The sequence below is a fragment of the Pyrus communis genome, chromosome 3 (genome assembly GCF_041283825.1).
Source record: "Pyrus communis isolate YQ-2024b chromosome 3, ASM4128382v1, whole genome shotgun sequence".
Taxonomy (NCBI): domain Eukaryota; kingdom Viridiplantae; phylum Streptophyta; class Magnoliopsida; order Rosales; family Rosaceae; genus Pyrus; species Pyrus communis.
Genome location: NC_142567.1, coordinates 1,389,837 through 1,404,575, shown reverse-complemented (window position 1 = coordinate 1,404,575; position 14,739 = coordinate 1,389,837). Strand labels below are relative to the sequence as shown.

General features: G+C 36.7%; 2 pseudogenes across 2 annotated transcripts; one reads left to right on the top strand and one right to left on the bottom strand.

Annotated features, from left to right (window-relative positions):
• The first annotated feature begins 3,208 nt into the window (after positions 1–3,208).
• LOC137715742 (protease Do-like 2, chloroplastic) lies at positions 3,209–9,891 on the top strand (annotated as a pseudogene). Its single transcript, XR_015960427.1, has 21 exons — positions 3,209–3,581; positions 3,670–3,804; positions 3,907–3,957; positions 4,362–4,435; positions 4,521–4,584; positions 4,841–4,885; positions 4,996–5,103; positions 5,701–5,778; positions 5,920–5,986; positions 6,128–6,186; positions 6,316–6,416; positions 7,070–7,149; positions 7,437–7,493; positions 7,838–7,941; positions 8,304–8,391; positions 8,501–8,586; positions 8,695–8,727; positions 8,842–8,905; positions 9,107–9,157; positions 9,240–9,300; positions 9,390–9,891. The product of XR_015960427.1 is annotated as a protease Do-like 2, chloroplastic (transcript).
• Positions 9,892–10,564: 673 nt separating this feature from the next.
• On the bottom strand, positions 10,565–14,028 carry LOC137714653 (putative indole-3-pyruvate monooxygenase YUCCA10; annotated as a pseudogene). Its single transcript, XR_015960426.1, has 5 exons — positions 13,992–14,028; positions 11,881–12,238; positions 11,569–11,714; positions 10,743–10,965; positions 10,565–10,648 (listed from the first exon to the last, which is right to left on the bottom strand). The product of XR_015960426.1 is annotated as a putative indole-3-pyruvate monooxygenase YUCCA10 (transcript).
• Positions 14,029–14,739: the final 711 nt, after the last annotated feature.

The following is a 14,739-nucleotide window of genomic DNA, read 5'->3' as shown; positions in this document are numbered from 1 at the left end:
TTAATTATTTTGTCTTTTCCTTGATTAATTAGTTGATTAATCAGTATTAAATAGTGTGTTTCTTTTGCATGAAGATTTAAGCGTCAGTAATCATGGGGATTTGACGTAATTAGACCGGCTGCTTGGTTTCAAGTGTCGTATGTTTCCTTTTTATTTTATTTTTGAGAAATGCTAATGGAACTCTCTTAAAAGTTTCGTGAACTTTTTGCCGTTTCACAGTTTAATATCAATTTATGTGCTAATATTATAAAATATTATGTTAAAAACATGAGGTGATAGAGAATCTATTGAAAAACTCATTTTTTAGCAATTTTTTTTTGTAAAAGTCTTATGTTTCCTTTGTTAGTTTTTGGCTTGTATTTAACGTGTTCAAATTATATGTATTAATTTTGTGTGTGGCCTGACCTCTTAATGGACTCCATCAGGTTGACAGTGTTAACAAACTTAACTTTTTAACTTTTTTTGTTACAAACTTAACATGTGTCTATCAATAATACAAACCATAGGAAATCACACACAAAATGAATGCAGAAGATTTAATCTCGTAAATAACCTATCACTGGCTGGCTGAAACAACAAAGTGGCAAACATGTTTGCATATAGATTCGGTGTACTTTAATGGGATGACATCTTTACTAACTCATGTCTAAGAAAAATTAAATAAGGTGTCTCACACATGATATTCAAGATTGCGTACTTATTATTAGACAAGGGGGAAGATTTATAGACGCCTCTTTTATTTTCTCCCATTCCCCTATATTTTTGGCCATTATATTAAATAAATCAAGCAAAAACAACGATCCTAAGTAAATAAAGTTGTATAATAACAAACAAAAATGACGTGTGTTTGTTATTTCTTATTAGCCTGATGCTATTTTCTTATTGAAACTTTTTCCCAAATGATTTTTTTTTCCTTCTTTTTTGTTGGATTTCAAATGATTTTTTTGGAAAAGCAGAAGCATTAAGCAACTTACTAATCAGGGCAAAGGGAGGTTACCGGAGCAGATGAGAAATATTTGAGGCCTGTGGAAAATGAGTGCATTTTTGCTCACCATCATTTAGTATGGTGTATGCTTATCACCTTATTTATCATCATTAGATGAGTTTGAATTTTGAGATTTGTGCCTATCTACTACACGAATCTCAAACTTAAAATTCATTTAACGGTGATAAATAAGATGGTAAGCATTCACCACACCAAATAATAGTGAGCAAAAATACTCCCATGGAAAATGACGGGAAGAGACCGGAGAAATTAACACGATGAATCGGTGATAAGAACATGTCCTCTAAGCATGCGGGGCATTAATGGAAATGTTGGCTCCATTACTTCGTTAATCGTCAACGTCTGTGTCGTGTCATATTTGAAATTACCAGCTGGTGGCCCCACCGACCACCTGCAGATGAACCAGACCCGACGACAACACCAGGCAGTTTAGTAGTAGACACATGTGTAATGTCCATATACATATCAGGTGGGCTAGCGAGACACAACCCTAAAATAACCATTACCAATGTTAATATGCTTGAAATTTATTGCATGTCTCGTTAATTTGATATAAAGCGATATAAAAATAATAAGTTTTGAGCTAATTTATTAACTATTCAAGTCATTGTTCAATTACTCAGTAATAATTGTTTGACGAGCCGAGTCATTATTGGATAATCTGTTGAGAATCTGATAAAATTAGTGGCAGAGCTAGAAGTTCGTCTCAGAAGAGGCCTTTAAGATATATAAAAGAATTTACATCAAACATAGCAAATGATTAATTTTAAGGTTTTTATTATTTTTTATTGCATGAAAAATTTATGAAACAAGAGTGATAAGGCTTCAAAATTTTTACAAAAAGTATTGATGATAAAACTTTTTACGAACTTTAATAAAAAACCAAGATTTGAACAAAAATATAAGATCATAACTTAAAACTATTACCATGAGATATTAATTTCAACATAATTAATTGAACTTTACTTTAACTTGTATATAACTGTCTTATATGAAGAGACGGAAAAAGGAATTAGCTTTTATATGGTGAAACAAAAAGCTATTGACAACGACTTTCAAACCCATGAGATGGTGGAATTGTCAAATTGCGCTACCCAATGCACCACAAGCTCTTTATTGCCAAACTTAGCAGACAATAAATATAGGGATGTGCTATCCACATATCCCATTTTACTTCTTACACACTCTTCTTCAATTTATCTGATTTGACGGTCGAAAATTAAAAAGGTGTGTGAGAAGTAAAATGAGGTGTGTGAATATCACACCCCTAAATATATATTAGTAAAATTTCAAGATAGGTCTAGGCCTCACCTGGAACCCATGTGGCTCCGCCCCTATCATAAAATAGTGGGTATAACACGAGAATGACACAAATACGACCTATTTGTCAAGTCTAGACATTAGGCGTTTCAATTTCTTGTATGACTAACCTAACATGAAACGACACAACCAACAATGAATCGGGTCGCTATCGGTTCACCTGTTAAAAATTCATTAAGATAATGAGTTTGACATGACACGATCCGTAAAAATAATAAGAATGACATAAAAATGACACAAACACGATTCGTTTACCAGCTCTAGATCGATTCTATGAATGCAAGTTTGTCCGAAGCTATTAGGCCGAGGGCATGTTTGCCCGGGCGTCACACATCCTTACAGTTGCCCTCCCTAACTCCTTTGGGAATTTGAGGGAAAATGATAGCCTTATGCGCACTTTGCCTCACGGATGGCATAGATGCCAAGTCTTGTGCATCGAACACCATAAAGCTGGCGGAATCAAACTGAATAACAATAGTTCAGTTTGGCTCGGTGTTTACTCATAGTGTGAGTTAAAATCCGATCAAATTTGTATATGGCATAATTTGTGTGTGCAACTAATCTAAACCGAACCATGCCAACCTCAAGAGAGAATATTGTGACATAATATTTTCGGATCCAATTTGAAAAACAAGATAACCACAAGCTCAAAGCCCATTTGTATCTAAACCAACCCAAATTCGTGGGCCCAAAGATAAACGGGCTGGAAATCTCCCTATTCAAATCTGTAGGGCCCAAAATTAAGAGTTTTAATCAAATACACCTGACACTCTTCATTTTTAATGTTAAAAGTATTTTTATTTTAAAAAATCACTCTTGATACTATGTAGTTACAACATATTTTTATCATTTTTTGTTAAAATTCAAAATTTTCGAACAATTTTTCTCTCGTTAGTTTTCTGCCAAAATTATCCACGCCCGAAAAAAGTCCAACTATTTACGGATAAGGAAGTGCACCGTGGTCCTAAGAAACGGTAACTTCGTCTTCCAAAAACCACCTTCTTTCAGCAGCGAGCTCTGAGCTTCCATTTTTCAAATGGCCGTTGCGGTAGGCAACTGCTGCTTCTCTGCGGCCACCTCCACCGTTAAACTCCGCTCCTCCGTCTCCGACCAACCTTTCTTCGCCACGTGGCTCTGTTCCGGCAGCTACCAGTACCACGCTCTTAAGCCCGTCAGCCAAAGCAATAGAGAAAGAGCTTCCAGTTCGAGAAAAGGCTCGTCGTCGCCGCCATCCGCTGATAAATACCAACCGGAGGTAAAATCCTAACTCTATACGGCGTCGTTTGTGCGTTTTGTTTTGGTAATTAACTAGTTTGTGATTGTGTTTGGTTTGGGAAATGCAGAGAGAAGGCGTTCCCAATAAGTTTAGCGGAAATGAGAGAGGGAAGAAGGGGAAGTCCCAATCGGTGGCGTACAGAGCGTTCGGAACGCAACGAATAGAGAGGAAGGAGTCTGTAGTTGATCAGAAAGAGCAGCAGGTTTGATAATTGTTGCACTGAATTCGTTTTGTGATGATTCAGTTTCGGGTTTGGAAAAATGCTCACTGATTGGATTTGAAATTGTGTTGATATTCGATTCAGGTTGAACCGAAAAGTCTCCAGGATGCTGATTTTCTCAATGCCGTTGTCAAGGTAGATGTTGTTTACCCTTCTTCCAGATTTGGTTATTGAATTTATAATGCATTGTGTCTTTGAGAAAGTTCACGGCGTCTAGGTTCTTCATAAGTTTATGTTTGGAGTAGTTTATATCCATGTACCAAGCTTCGTGGTGCATGTTATGTCACCTAGGTGCTGAGCTTTTCCAAGTATTGTTACTATCATCTCTTCAGTGTTTTTGAGCTATTCTACCACTTTGCGTTTGTTTGGGATGTCGGTTCTAATAGAAGCTCCGGAATGAATTGTCCTTGTTTTTGTCAAACAAACTATTTGCTCGCCATTGTTATAGCGTTGATCCATGGGAGTCTGGTGTTTATCAATTTTATCACTTTAATACCAAAATCTACAGATTCGGTTGGTTGCTAATAATTATTTATTAGGTTTACTGCACCCATACCGCACCTGACTACTCCCTTCCATGGAAAAAACAAAGACTATATACAAGTACAGGCAGGCAAGTTTTGAACTTTTATCCTATCACCTTTTTCACTAGCCTGTGTGTGTTCTAAAGAACTTATAATCTGAACCTTTCTATGCAGTGCTTTTATGATTGGTGATGGGAAACTCTTGACAAATGCCCACTGTGTTGAGCATTATACTCAGGTACTTTTCGTCCTTAATAGTGAAAAGTTAGTGAAAAAAAGGGTACATAAGTGTCATTTACTTGGCACATAAAGATGCAAAATGTTTAAAAATTTATCTGGTCGGTTATGTTAACCTTGTTGCATTTTATGTGTTTTCATTAAGGTTTAGTGTGTCATTGGCCCAGTCATAGCAAAGATGTTTTAGGAAAGATGCCAACTGATTTATTATTGCTATTGTCACCATCATCAAGTTTTTATTTTGGTTACAAATGCAGGTCAAAGTGAAGAGAAGAGGGGACGATACCAAATATGTGGCTAAGGTATTCACCCCTCAAGAAAATTAATAACATCTTGGAGATAGGTATGATGTTACAGCTTATTGGTAATGGGGATTATGATTTAGCTTTACTATTAGTGACTTAATTTGCAGGTTTTGGCCAGAGGTGTTGATTGTGATATAGCTTTACTTTCGGTAGAAAGTGAGGAATTCTGGAAAGGAGCAGTACCACTCCAATTGGGAAGCTTGCCACATCTTCAGGTTATCTCCTGTCTCTTGGAGATAGTTTTATTTTGTATTACTCAATGCTATCTACAATTTGGTTATATGCACTTGCAGTAGCCCTTGCATCTTCTTGAAGGTAAATTATCTTCACAGATATCATATCTGGTTAGTTTAGAAACTAACGCGAACAGAAAACCTTTCTGAGACTTGGGTTAGTTTAGATGTACTAGTTGAGATAGTTTCATTTAGAATATTAATTATGGAGCATAGAGGGTGTGACTGCAAGTGCAAACATTGTGTGAACAGTAATTAAATTGTCACATAATTTCAGGATTTCAGAAGGCACGTGTCATCTCCTCTGTTCAAATGATTTACCGAAAATATTAATATGACGAGTTAAACTGACCACCCACGTGATCGAAATCTGAGATTTAGCTTTTCAGTATTACATAACAGAATCACTCCTTATAGTACACCCTCAAAATAATGCTTAGCTTTTTTATTTCTGAAACTACAGAAGTTGAGGTTGTTATACATATATTTCTACATTTGGGAATTTTCTACAGTTCTGCTATAACATCAATTTGGTTCATCCCTTTAAAATGTTCTATCTGTGGTTTTTATAATGGACAGGAAGCAGTGACTGTTGTAGGATATCCCCTTGGAGGAGATACCATTTCAGTAACTAAGGGGGTTGTATCACGTATAGAGGTTTGGTTTTCCCTACTTGAGTGTACTTGTATGATTTGTTACTTGTAGGATATCCTTAAAAATGATATATTCCATCCTATCTAAGCTGTGTTACACAATATACAGGCTCGAGTTCTTACTATTTAATAATTATATCCTCAGGTTACATCATATGCTCATGGGTCATCTGATTTGCTGGGCATTCAGATTGATGCAGCAATAAACCCTGGTCAGTCTGTAACTCAAATTTACAATTATAATAGTCTGTTCTTCGGAAAGTCATTTAGGTGCCACAAGATTACCATCCTTCTTTATATGGCATTGTTCCTATTTTTGTCATAGCCTTTGCTTATACTTTGCTAGATTGCAGGTAATATTGGTGGCCCTGCATTCAATGATCAAGGGGAGTGCATTGGTGTGGCATTTCAGGTAAATTTGTTGGCATGCTGTCCACGTTTGTTTATCCCTACGTACTCGGTCTTAGATTTCTTAGCTGCATAAGCAATATTTGTGACATATAAACTTTTATTTTATGATTTTAAGAAACACTTCCTTTAGGTCTACAGATCTGAAGAGGCCGAGAATATTGGATATGTCATTCCTACTACAGTTGTGTCTCATTTTTTTGGATGACTATGAGAGGAACGGGAACTACACAGGTAAGGAAGTCTTACCAGCTTTCATCTGTGTGAAGGGAAATCAGTTGATGCATGTGGTATATGGACTTTGTCTTGTGTTGAATTTTATTACACACTGCTCACAATGCTCGTTCAAAGTATCAAGAAAGTATATAGGTCGTGCTTCTAATGTAAATTGGAAATTTAGACTCATGTATATCTGTAACAGCAACTCTTTCCCAACTTTCAGAGTGTCCCTTCATCCTTGAACCATGGTTTTAGTAACTTGTTATGGCTACTCTCTAATTGGGCTCTTTACAAAGGATTAGGTCGTGCTTCCATTTTTCTTTCCTGTCTTCTCATAAATATCTCGTGTTCTGTGAACATTATCTACTTATGTGTGCACACATGCCTCTATTCATATATGAATATATGTTATAACTTATACTCACATCTTGTGTATTTTTCTTGCACTAGGACTAGGTGGCAAGTTTTACGTAATTAAAGCGATTGCTTTGAACACCTGTTGAACTTGTCTGTCTAATACCTGTTGCTTTCTTTGGTGGCGTATTAGTATTACTGCTATATTTTCAATCAATTGCACCTGAACGTTCTTATTAATATTTAAACCTAAAACATGACCCTGCCAACTTATGTGGACTTATCCCAATATTTTGTCACACTTTGACTTTCAGGTTTTCCTTGCCTTGGTGTATTGTTACAAAAGTTGGAGAATCCAGCATTAAAGGCGTGCCTGAAAGTAGAGTCTATTGAGGTGAGTCCCTTGTCTTTTACAATCTTTGCAAAGCCTTCATCAACTAAAATTGTTTCTTGCAATAAGAAGCAGAGATGGAGTGCAGTGACAATGTTTTCAAATAATCTTGTGAACAAGGAAATAGGAAAGGCTTTCGTTCAAGGGCACATGAGGACCATGTAAAGCATGCAGAAATTTACTAGTGTAGAAACTAGAATATAGTATCGGGCCACGTTTATACATTTTTATAACGATAGCTTAGTAACTGTTAATTTTTCTTAGGGTCTCATCACATCTGGCTTGTGCAGGGTGTACTGGTGCGAAGAGTTGAACCCACTTCTGATGCACAAAATGTGTTAAAGGAGGTATGCTGGCTATTTGAATCTTGGTGCTTCTCAAGCTATCAGCTTATGTTATCAATATCATATTTTCACATATCTTCAAGATATATGATGTAACAGAAGCGTAAATATGATGTGAGAAACTATTATAACCAGAAATAAAGTAACAATAATAGCATGCGTTGGATGGGAAAAGTTCTTAAGCTAGTTTTGAAGAGTCGAAAGCTAATGATGAACGGGCATTTATAGTTAAAGTAGCCATACTTGTTACTAGTGTCAGTTGTTTCACTATAAATTTATTGGAATTCAAAGCACATTGAACAATTTTGAATCTTTTACAAACTTTGACGGTTCCCGTGCTTTTCCAGGGGGACGTGATTGTAAGCTTTGATGATGTTCATGTAGGGTGTGAAGGAACAGTACCCTTTCGATCAAATGAGCGCATCGCATTCCGCTACCTCATTAGCCAAAAGTAAAACCCTGGTTCTATTACAAGAAATTATGTTGAAAAGCTGCATTTTGTTCTTCTACGCTTTCCGTTTGTTTTGGTGATAATACTTGATTTGTTGGTTAACCCCTGCAATTATCCTTTTGCATTTTAATACTTTATTGGGCTCGGGCTCTACTTGTATTTGTGGATAAATAGAAAGGTTATACTAAAAATGCCTAAAGGCGCACTTGACTATGAAACTTATATAGACTCTAGAGTTTAAAAGTGTAAGCACTCCTGGAGAAATGAAGAGTACATGAAAGTTACTACTGAAAGCTGACTCCACATTTAAACCCCTTAAATACATGTTCTAATTTGTTCACATGTGGTTAACCACTTTACAGATTTGCAGGCGATGTTGCAGATATTGGTATTATTAGAGCTGGAGAGTACATGAAAGTTAAGGCAGTTTTGCACCCACGAGTGCATTTGGTAAGTCAACAGAAATTTGGTGCTTTTGGAAATGCTGTAAAGTTATGTTCCCAAAATTTATCTGAATATCTTGATTCTGATTACTTTGAGCTCTTTGTGTTCCAATAAGGTTCCCTTTCATATCGATGGAGGTCAGCCTTCTTACCTAATAATTGCTGGTTTGGTGTTTACCCCACTCTCAGAACCGCTGATAGAGTAAGTCATGCTTGCTCTGGCACTCAGGAACATGTCGAATACGTTGTTTTACTAATAAAAATCTTTTGTGCTAATTACAGACTAACCATTGATTATGTTCTTCTGCAGAGAGGAGTGTGATGACTCTATAGGGGTAAAGTAGCGACACGCACTTAAGCACAAAATTCATGTTTAGCTATTTCCTTTTTGTTTGCTGACCGCAATGCACACTTTTGGTTTGAAAATTGATTAGTTTTTCGTTTCTTTTCTGGTCAGCTTGGCGAAGGCACGCTACTCTTTGGCTAGATTCAAAGGGGAACAGATTGTAATCCTATCACAGGTTAGCTGCCTCGATTTTCATTAATCAATGTGCGGCAAATGTTGAGATTGTGTTGTGGTTATGTCAATATTTGTTGTAAACTTCTCTCATGCCCTCCTCGTAATCATCATTTCGTCTCTCTTTGTTGCCTAAAATGTTTAAAAGGTGTCATTTCTCTATGTATGATGGGAATTTCTGTTCTCATGTATTTCGTGTCGATAGGTCTTAGCAAATGAAGTAAACATTGGGTATGAAGACATGAGCAATCAGCAGGCAAGTTGCTTGTTTGCACTTCTAACAACTTTTACATCTCTCCGCCAACGATGCTCACACTAACAGAAGAAAATGATCTCAGGTTTTGAAGTTAAACGGAATCCAAATAAGGAACATTCATCATTTAGCCTACCTTGTAGACTGTAAGTCGTAATGTCCCTCTAAATACTTCCTCTTCACTCTATCTCCCCACTCCGATGCTCACGGTTATTCTGTGCTCTTAATTAACCAGCATGCAAGGACAAGTACGTAGTCTTTGATTTCGAAGACAGCTACATAACCGTGTTGGAAAGGGAAGCAGCTATCGCTGCTTCGTCCTGCATTCTCAAAGACTATGGCATTCCATCCGAAAGATCTTCCGATCTGTTGGAGCCCTACGCGGATTCGCTTTGGGACAACCAAGCAGTTGATCAGGATATCGGTGACAGTCCAGTTTCAAATTTGGAAATCGGCTTCGATGGAATTATTTGGGCATAAATTATCATTCCTTACATCTTGGAGAGGCACAAGCCATGATATGGTTGTGATTCGCCGGCCAACAGTTATTTATCGATTGGCTCCTGTTGCCGCAGCGCTGCCGTTGCAAGGTGTTCGATTTTGTAGTTTCTTAGCTAGTGTGACAATTTTGATAATTTGTATCCATAAGATGCTTCGGATGGCATGACAAATCATTGTTGTGATTGAATTATTTACTGTAACAAAAATAATGAAATGCGAATGCAAACTTCATATTATATTGGCAATATATAGGGAAATCAATAAATATTGATGATATTTATTGATTCACTACAGAAAATTTATTGGAACCCATTGCAAATTTTGAACTTTTGAATTTTTTTTCAGAATTTTTTTTTTGCTCTAATTTCGACTGAATCTATATATACTCATCTCATTGCAAATTTTTATAATTTCATTGATATTTCTATAAATTTACATATTGATATTTATGTACATATTTTTAAATACTACTCACAACTAAACACAAAGAGGAAAAACATAAAAGTGGGACTTGGAGACCTACACCCAACTTGCACCAATGTCTCATGTCAGACCTACGCAACTTTCCAACATGACATCGCCTCATTGACTCAGAGTGTTAGGTGGTATACCAAAAGTGTAGCTAACTTCTCGTGCATTTGACTCAGAATGTTAGGTGGTGTACCAAAAGTGTAGCTAACTGTTCAGAATGTTAGCAGAATGTTAAGTGGTTGTACCAAAAGTGTAGGTAACTTCTCGTGCATTTGACTCAGAATGTTAGGTCGTGTACCAAAAGTGTAGGTAACTTCTCGTGCATTTGGCCCTTGATTTCTTCTTTTGGGACGTTATAAGAAATGACTTGATATCGTTGGCTATGTTTTGAGCATCCACCTTCGATCCATAAAATCCTCTTCCCAATAGTCCCACACAATATAATCCATTCCCCTTCCAATTCTAATGATTAGGGAAACTTGGTTTTGGAATCCCATCGTCTTTTAAAAGATAATCATCCCCCTGAAATAATCGTAACAAATTTTATAATCATCTTAGGCAATAAAAATTAAAAGTTAAAAACAAAATGGTTACCAAACGGTGTTTGAGTAGTTACCTTAAGCCACAAATTAGTCGAACTCTTAAATCCAGTACAGAAAATGATTGCGTCAAATTGGTATGACTTTCCATTTTTCAGTTCCACTTGACCGCCTCTTATGCTGCCTATTTCGGCAGGCAAAACTTGAATCTCGCCGGATTTGATCTTTCGACAGGTACCAATGTCAATGACCGGATACTTACCGTACTTCGCCTTCATAGAAAAAGGACCCTCTTGTGGCCTCTCTTGTTAGAATTCCTCCGTCCCACATCGGCCCTAGAGCTTGAGAACAAGCTTTTTAAATAGAATTACCCCACTCTAATTAACACCGAGACCTTTTGTATTAAAACCCCACACTTGACGGATTGAGCAGGTGGCCAAGTGGAGACAATATCGGTGTTGTTGGAGTGGGGCCATGGCCCGTCTACTTGAAGTATAAGATCGTATCAGAACCAGGGGACGGGTCTGTACATCTACATGAACGGGTGGGTCCCCTTTGGTCCCGCATAAATGGTTGAGCCCTGACATGGCTCCACGTAGGCCAAAAGATGCCACATGTATTGGCCCAGAGTGAACGGGCGAGCCCCGGCTTGGCTCCACGTGGTTGTCGATGTGTGGAACTCCACGTGTGACCCATAAAATAGGGTCTCACGTGCGGGGGAGTATTAGAATTCCTCTATCCCACATCGGCCACAGAACTTGAGAACAAGCCTTTTAAATAGAATTACCCCACTCTAACTAAGACCGAGACCTTTTGTATTAAAACCCCACGCCTGACGAATTGAGCAGGTGGCGAAGTGGGGACAATATCAGTGTTATTGGAGTGGGCCCATGACCCGTCTACCTGAAATTTAAGATTTCTATCCCATAGCTAGATAGGTTTCCGTAGATCAGCTTGTTAAGTAGAACCAACAAGGAAACAACCATGCTAAATGGAAAATATTTCAACAAAACCAAGAAGTCCAGCATCCCCCTTGAGAGAAAATGGACCTGCATTTAGACAAATTAAGCAGATGTGCATTAGGTTAATTAGTCAAGGCAGTCAACATGTGCCATATTCTTGTACACTAGAGTAGTTTAAAGTATCGCCTCTGCCTCGATAGAAAACATGAAATAAATTAAGTTAAAATTGAAGCTAGGTGATGTGGTTGATTACCGGGCTTCAAACGATGATTGAAGTTTTGGCACCATGGTTTGCCAAGTCTAGTGAAATCTCCATGCCAGAATTCCCAGCCTCAACAACAAAACATTCTTATTTTCAAACTCCTTCCCAGATTTATATTTTGTTGAGTGAAGAACATTAACATTAAAACTACTTAAAACTTCAATCTGCGGAATATACGGGTCAGTTGTTTCCCCGGTAGCCACCACCAAAAACCCTCCAAAATACTCCTCTATTTCACCGGAGCCACCAACATTTTTTGCCTTCACAATCCATTTCTTGGAGACTTGATCATATTCTGCAGACTCCACATTTCTCTTGTACATTGGTCTAATACTGAAGTGCGACACATTATACATATACTAAAAGCCAGCAAAAAAACACTGTTCATCATGTGAGAGAGGGCATTGTTCATCAACAGTGAAATGGCGGATCTGCCCCTCAGTTTCTAGCTTTCTTTCTTTGTTGCACATTGAAATTTCGTGTTTATCCCTCATATCCACGCGTAGGTCTAATTCTAGAAGCTGATCGTGTAACCCCCTGGTTTTGTTCTTTTTTCTCGATCTTTCTTTTGCTTCCGCTTCTTTCTTTGTTGGCCACGCGTCTATCATCGATGTGCCTTTTGGTTGAATTTTCTTCCTCCGATACACGTGTTGCTCATCATAGTAGGGAGGAAAGATGGAAAGGCAAGCTTCCATTTTTGCTTCCATAGATTTCTCGAGCTCTTTCTCAGGCTCCCAATCAATGATTCAGATAGCATGACAAATCATTGTTGTAATCGAATTATTTACTGTAACAAAAATAATGAAATGCCAATGCAAACTTCATATTATATTGGCAATATAATATGAAAGATTTTCCAAAAGAAAGGATTTTCCAACTCTGACAATTGTTTTCCTAAATCTGTATTTATGATGTTGCCATGCATCGATCTATCTCATGAATCTTCTTATGTTTTCAATAATTCTTTTGTGTTGCCATGTGATCCTTCAAACATATGCACTTGCATTCTTTTCCAGATTTATGGAACTTAGAGAAAAGGTATCCAAATTTTCCTTTTTCTTTGTTAACAAAGATAATTGTTGCTTATTGTTTTCCTTGGCAATCCTACTTTTAGTGTAGGTTGTCGGAAAATTCCCTAATTATTGCTTATGAGTACTAGAATATGCATTGTGGTTCTCTCTTTTCTTTCATAAATATCTATTCAATTGGAAAATAGACCATTCTTTCCCTTACCTACTCATTGTTCAAAGACTAACCCGAGTGTTTAAAGTCATGCTTTCTATGACTTTTTGTGAAGTGAGAGATCAAGCACCACTCTCAATCTGGTTAGTCTTCAATCTACTAATAACTTTAATGTCCTGTCTCCTTTCCTAATTTGTATTAGTTTAGGCTTTCAAAAATAACGTTTGATTTCTACCATTTTCTATATTGTTCTATTAAGCTACAGTGAAGTGTTGAGTGTTATACATGTTAGGTAGAATTAAGAAGTGAATTAGGTCCTCTTGAGAATACAGGGAATAAGTCCATGGGTGTTAACTTGGTGTTTAGATTGATTGTTCAATTATTCCATAAAATCTCAGTATTTACATCTACAATGTGCAATATCATCTACCAAATATTAGATTGCACTCATCTAAATAAGAGACTTTTAAATCACTGAAAAAAATGTCCTCTCCAACTGGTATTAAACCAGATTCTTTTCCACCAAAAAAGACTAGGTATCCATACTGTATCCTTATTTTCGTTATAGTATAAACTTGTTTATGTATAAATTAATTGCGTGTATTTTCATATTTCATATCTTTCCTTGTCTAGGCTGCTTTCTTGACAATTAAGAGTACTGAAGGGAAACTTTAGGTGCTCAAGGGAAAAACTTCCATTTTCTTCCCTTGCCTAGGCTGCTTCCTCGATCTATTTTGTTATTTTTTTCTTATGTAGAGACAAAAGTTCAAGGATTTTTTGTATGTTGACTATGTCCGTTGAGGATTTTTTTTCAATGTAAATAATATTAATATTTTATGACAAAATCTTTTATATCTTTGAAATATAATATTTCTTACAATTTCTAATCCTGCAGCAACGCGCAGGTAATAATTTCTAGTAGTCCTCTAAGTACTGGACAAACTGGTTTTTGGGCATGTAAGTGGGACCAGGGCCGTCTCTGAGATTTCGGGAGGCCCTATGTGAAATTCATAAAAGGGGCCCTTCTTATAGGACATCTTAAAAAAATTGAACAATGTATTGATGTTAAAAACCAATATCGAAATAAACTTTAAAACTCACTAACCATCTATTTCTAAATATTATTAAATGTATAGAAACCTACAAAGTAACCGTAGTACTAATAAATAACAATAAGTTCAATCTAAGGAAACCAAATAAACCAAACTTAAAAAACTCTAGCACCGAAATTTCACTTAAAGATGGCTCTTCATGTATTCTTTGCTGCAAAATCATCAATTAAACCTTCATAGTCAATTTTGTCTAAAAAATCACTTTCAATTGATATCAAAGCGGGTCCATTTAACCTTTCCTGCAACATAGTTGACTGCAAGTACGATTTTAATAACTTTTAACTTTGAGAAACTCATTTCTGCAGATGCAACGGTAACATGTATAGTCAACAAAATTCTGTATGCAATGCTTGCAGTCGGGAAACAATGCATTCTCTTCAAGTAGTTCAATATGTTAATGGATGTCCTTATTTCTTTTGGAAAATTCTCTCATAAAATGTTCAACTCTACTAATAATGCATTCCCATCAACATCAAAGAGCTCATCTTTCTTGAGAAAGTTTTGAAGCTGATCACAACAATCCTTCAATTTATTATTGTCCATCGAATTCAACTGT